We start from the raw sequence: 6,000 nt of genomic DNA on the forward strand, positions 1-6,000 counted from the left end.
CAGCTTCCTCTTTTTCCATAACTTTATCTTCTAGTTCACCTATTCTCTCCTCTGCCTCTTCCATCCGAGCCGTGGTGGTTTGCATTTTGTTTTCCATTTCCTTTAAAGCGTTTTTCAGCTCCTCGTGACTGTTCCTTAGTCCCCTGATGTCTGTAGCAAGAGATTCTCTGCTGTCCTGTATGCTGTTTTCCAGCCCAGCGATTAATTTTATGACTATTATTCTAAATTCACTTTCTGTTATATTATTTAAATCCTTTTTGATCAGCTCATTAGCTGTTGTTATTTCCTGGAGATTCTTCTGAGGGGAATTCTTCCGCTTGGTCATTTTGGATAGTCCCTGGTGTGGTGAGGGCCTGCAGGGCACTTCCCCTGTGCTGTGGTGTATAACTGGAGTTGGTGGGCGGGGCCGCAGTCCGACCTGATGTCTGCCCCCAGCCCACCGCTGGGGCCACAGTCAGACTGGTGTGTGCCTTCTCTTCCCCTCTCCTAGGGGCGGGATTCACTGTGGGGTGGCGTGGCCCGTCTGGGCTACTTGCACACTGCCAGGCTTGTGATGCTGGGGATCTGGCGTATTAGCTGGGGTGGGAAGGCAAGGTGCACGGCGGCAGGGGGGGCAGGCTTAGCTCGCTTCTCCTTAGGTGATCCACTTCAGGAGGGGCCCGGTGGCAGCCGGAGGGAGTCAGATCGCTGCCGGAGGTTTGGCTCCGCAGAAGCACAGAGTTGGGTGTTCGTGCGGAGCGAGCAAGTTCCCTGGCCGGAGCCGGTTCCCTTTGGGATTTTGGCTGGGGGATGGGCGGGGGAGATGGCGCTGGCTAGCGCCTTTGTTCCCCGCCAAACTGAGCTCTGTCGTCCGGGGGCTCCGAAGCTCACCCTCCCTTTGTCCTCCAGCTTTCCTGCTTTCCGAGCAGAGCTGTTAACTTATGACCTCCCAGACGCTAAGTCGCGCTTGCTGTCGGAACACAGTCCGTCAGGCCCCTCCGCTTTTGCAAGCCGGACTCGGGGGCTCTGCTTGGCCGGCGAGCCGCCCCTCCGCCCCGGCTCCCTCCCGCCAGTCCGTGGAGCGCGCACCGCCTCGCCGCCCTTCCTACCCTCTTCCGTGGGCCTCTCGTCTGCACTTGGGTCCGGTGACTCTGTTCTGCTAATCCTCTGGCGGTTTTCTGGGTTATTTAGGCAGGTGTAGGTGGAATCTAAGTGATCAGCAGGACGCGCGGTGAGCCCAGCGTCCTCCTACGCCGCCATCTTCCCAGAATCCGAAGCCAATATTTTAAAGATGTAATAATGATAAGTCGTAAGATCCTAGGCAGGAAAACAGTTAAATATGGAGAATGATCTCTTAAATAGTGATGCTTAACATTTTTTTTTACATTCCCTTTAAGAAATTTATGTAAGCCATAAACTCTCTCCCCAGGGGAGCAGGTGTGGGAACCCATGAATACACTCACATACTTACACACAAAATTTTGTATGCAATTTGTCAGATCCCAGGTTTTAAAAAATCTGAGAAAGTTAATTCAGTTTTAAGAAAAGGGCATAATGACATCTGAAACAGGAGATTCTTGGTAGTTCCCCAATGACAGTATCTTTGTGACTGGAGGCACCACATTAAAGGGGAAAGAAAAGGAATTTGGAGTCACATACATTTTCACTCATTCTGTTTGTGACTCTGGGTCCTTAATCTTAGTTTCCTTCTCCCTAAGTTTTCTGAGCACCATTTCCCCAGCTTCCAACTCCTTTTGTTTCCAGTCCCCAGCTCCACCACCACCACCTGAGAGCAGGGACTGCCTTTGGCTACCAGACCACCAATGCCCACAGGCAAAGAGAGCCCAAGAGTGTCTGTCCACTCCCTGGGTACCCTGGGTATTCCTTAGCCAATGATTGATGACTAGGGAGAATAAAAGCCTAATTCTTTGACTTCATGGTAGATAAATCTGAGTTCCAATTTACAACACAGAGCTTCTTTGTGGAATCAGGCTGAAGCATCCATGCTGGACAATTCCTGAAATCCCATCCTACTTTGCTTTCTTCCTCTTCACTGTCTAGCTACCTCTGTTCCCTTGCCTGTTTCTTCTGGAAACGTTTCCTTAAAAATCACCTTCGGGGTGCCTGGGTGGCTCATCGGTTAAGTGTCTGACTTCGGCTCAGGTCGTGATCTTGCGGTTTGTGAGTTCAAGCCCTGCATAGGGCTTTGTGCTGACAGCTCAGAGCCTGGAGCCTGCTTCGGATTCTGTGTCTCCCTCTCTCTCTGCCCCTTTCCCACTTCTTCTCTGTCTCTCAAAAATAAATAAATGTTAAAGAAAAATTTTTAAATCACTTTTGTAGATGACTACTTAACTCAAGTTCTGCTGACAAAGACATCACATTATAGGGCTTATGTAAGCATTAAATGCAATATTATAAAGACAAACTTAATACAATGCCTAGAACAGCAAGCTCTCAATGAAAGGTATCTAATAGGGGCGCCTGGATGGCTCAGTCGGTTGAGCTTCCGACTTAATGAGCTTCAGGTCATGAACTCAGGGATTCCTGGGCTCTGTGGCTTTGTGAGTTTGAGTCCTGGTGACTCTGCTGCAGGGGCCTGCTTGGGATTCTCTCTCTCTCTCTCTCTCTCTCTGCTTCTCCCCATTCATGCTTTCTCTCTCTCAGAAATAAATAAACTTAGAAAAAAGTATCTAATATTTTATTCTACAACCTTATATCTCTTTTAGTGCTCAGAGGCAATGAAAGAAATTTTTTTTCTTTCATGGCAAAATGATTCTGAGAAACATCTTTCTTCTTACCTAGGCTATTCCTTGGGCTTAGTATGATCTGGAGTGATCACAAACTATGAAACTTTCTTCTGTAAAAGCACACGTCTCCTCTAATTTTTTTTCTTTTCACCAAGATTACTTTTTAAATATAAAACGTACTTTTTTTTCTGCCTTCAGGTAATAAATTTCATGTCATTGCTGTTTTCAGATAAAAGTAAGGACAGTTACGAACTAACAACACAGCCCAAAAATACACGAAGCAAATACTGAATCTGACAAAGGTGCCAAGACCCTTCAGTGGGGAAAGAATAAACTTTTCAACAAATGTTGTTGAAACAATTGGACATCCACATGCAAGAAAAGCCCTTTTCCACAAGAATTTAACCCTCCTTTGTGCTACATACAAAAATTTCCTCAAAACAGATCAAAGACTTAAATATAAGAGCTAAAACTATGCAGCTCTTAGAAGAAAAAGTAGGTATAAATCTTCATTCCCTTGGGTCAAGCAAATATTTCTTAAATATGACACTAAAAGCACAGGCAACAAATGAAAAAAATAGACAAATTAAACTCCATCAAAATGTGAGCGTCAAAGCATACTATCAAGAAAGTCAAAAGACAACACACAGAATGGCAGAATATTTGAAAGTCATCTATGTAATAAAAGTCTAGTACCCAGAATATATAAAGAATTCTTACGATTCAGCAATCAAAAGATAATAGCTCAACTTAAAAATGGGCAAAAGATTTGAATAGACATATCTCCAAAGAAGATCTACAAACAGTAAATAAGCACATGAAAAGATGCTCAATATCATTTGCATTAGAGAAATGCAAATTAAAACCACAGTGAGATAACATGTCACTCCCACTAGGATTAGAATAGCTGTAATTTTTTTAAGAAAGAAAATAAATGTTGGTGAGGATGTAGAGAAATTGAAAGCTTCACACATTGATGGTGGGAAGGTAAAATGGTGCGGCCACTGTGGAAAACAATTTGGTAGTTCCTCAAAAAGTTAAATAGTGTTACCATAAGAGCCAGTAATTCTACTCCTAGGTATATATACTCAAGAGAACTGAAAACATATGTTCACACAAAGTCTGAACACAAATGTTGATAGAAGGATTATGCATCATAGTCAAAGTAGATACAACCCAAATGTCCATCAACTGTATTGTCTGTATTGAACAGATCAATACAATTTGGCATATCCATAAAAGAGAATATTATTCAGCCATAAAAAATAACGAAGGGCTGAGATGTGCTAATATGGATGAACCCTGAAAACATCACGCAAGTGAATGAAGCCAAATATAAAAGGCCACATATTGTATGATTCCATTTATATGAAATGTCCAGAATAAGCAAATCCATAGTCACAGAAAGTAGATTAGTGATTTCCAGAGGCTAGAGGTAAAGGATAATGTGGAGCAACTGCTTAATGAATATGGAGTTTCTTTTTTGGGTAATGAAAATGTTCTGGAATTAGTGGTGATGGCTGCATAACATTGTGAGTAAGCTGAAGATCACTGAAGTGTATGCTTCAAAATGGTCAAAATGGTGAATTTTATCTCAATAAAGAAAAAAAATTTGAATAAGTAAGGTCAGGTTATAAAGAAACAACTTAAGAATCTGCTACATTATTACCAGATAAAAATCACTGATTTGGACAAATTTCACAGATTTATTCTTAAAATATGAGCCATTACTTTTGTTATTGTCCTATAAACTTCAATGGATTATGTCTCCATTCCTTTTTCAAGTCTCATTTCTTCCTCCTTCAAACTTGGTTGTGCCATGTTAATTAAAATTTTTTTTTAATGTTTATATATTTTTAAGAGAGAGAAAGAGCACGAGTGGGCAAAGGGCCAGAGAGAGGGAGACACAGAATCCAAAACAGGCTCTGGGCTTTGTGCTGACAGCCCCAGGGCTGTCAATGTGGGGCTCGAACTCAGGAACTGTGAGATCATGACCTGAGCCGAAGTCACAAACAACCAACTGAGCCACCCAGGTGCCCCTGTGCCACGTTAATTTAATTCTCTCTCTCTCTCTTTTGAGTTTATTGCATGTAGGGTGAGAAAGAAAGAGTGGGAAATGGAGAATGAAGAGGAGAAAGGAAAGGAAGTGTTAAGAAATGATTGATTACATTGAAGGAGTCAGCAAAATAAAAAAGGTAAAGATAAAATACATCTGGTTGGTTAGAAGTTAAGACACCAAGCTGATGGCTCCAGTCTCCATATGGGCGGAACCATTTTTTCCATAACTGTAGATCAATGTAAAAGGTAAATTAACTGGAGAAAATCCAGGAAAGGGGTTGTCTAGGAAGCTACAGCCAGATTACATTGGGCAGTGATCAGGGCTAGGAAAGGGAGTGTTTGGTTGGAAATAGAGTGGGTGGCAGGCTCTAAGGTTATTTGAAGGAAGAATCAACACTTCCTGGTGACTAATGGGCAGGTCTTGCGTGCAACAGAAAAGTTATTTCCCAGATTGCAGTCTTTAGGAGCTATTAGGGAAAATAAGTAATTTTCATGTAAAATAATTGTTCAGCTAGTGGCTCTGATCCTGCACCATAACTCATTACAGTCATTGCCAAACACAATGTTACCAGACAGACAATGCATAACAGCTACCTCTTTTACCACTATCATTCCAAAAATAGACATGTGCGTTAAGCTCAGAACAGGGACTTTAGCCGGAACTGGGGCCCAGAGCTAATAACTCAGCCCTGAACCAGAAGTGTCTGTATTGAGAGCATGCTGCTGAAATCCATTTCAGTGTCTAGACATTTCATCAGATTTTCCTTGAGCTGTGATGGGATAGTCTTCTTAATTTGTAACTCTCCACACTGTAAATCCTAAAGAGTGACTGGTGCAAATGTGTTTATTTTGTTGTTCTATGTGTTGTTTAGAAAAGTAGAAATGCCAGAATGGAGAGTATTTGGGTTCTTGTTACATTACACTCATAACTTTTCTTCACATTAAAATTGTTTCAAAATAAAATTTTAAAAGTGCAGTAAGCATTTTATCTTTAGTAAAAGTTGACCTACACTTGTTTATTAAAAAAAGATATTTACTGGGGCGCCTGGGTGGCGCAGTCGGTTGAGCGTCCGACTTCAGCCAGGTCACGATCTCGCGGTCCGTGAGTTCGAGCCCCGCGTCAGGCTCTGGGCTGATGGCTCAGGGCCTGGAGCCTGTTTCCGATTCTGTGTCTCCCTCTCTCTCTGCCCCTCCCCCGTTCATGCTCTGTCTCTCT

The sequence above is a fragment of the Lynx rufus genome, unplaced genomic scaffold, assembly GCF_022079265.1.
Source record: "Lynx rufus isolate CCGP_SWC_20201006 ecotype Redwood Valley unplaced genomic scaffold, mLynRuf1.p SCAF_6, whole genome shotgun sequence".
Classification (NCBI taxonomy): Eukaryota; Metazoa; Chordata; class Mammalia; order Carnivora; family Felidae; genus Lynx; species Lynx rufus.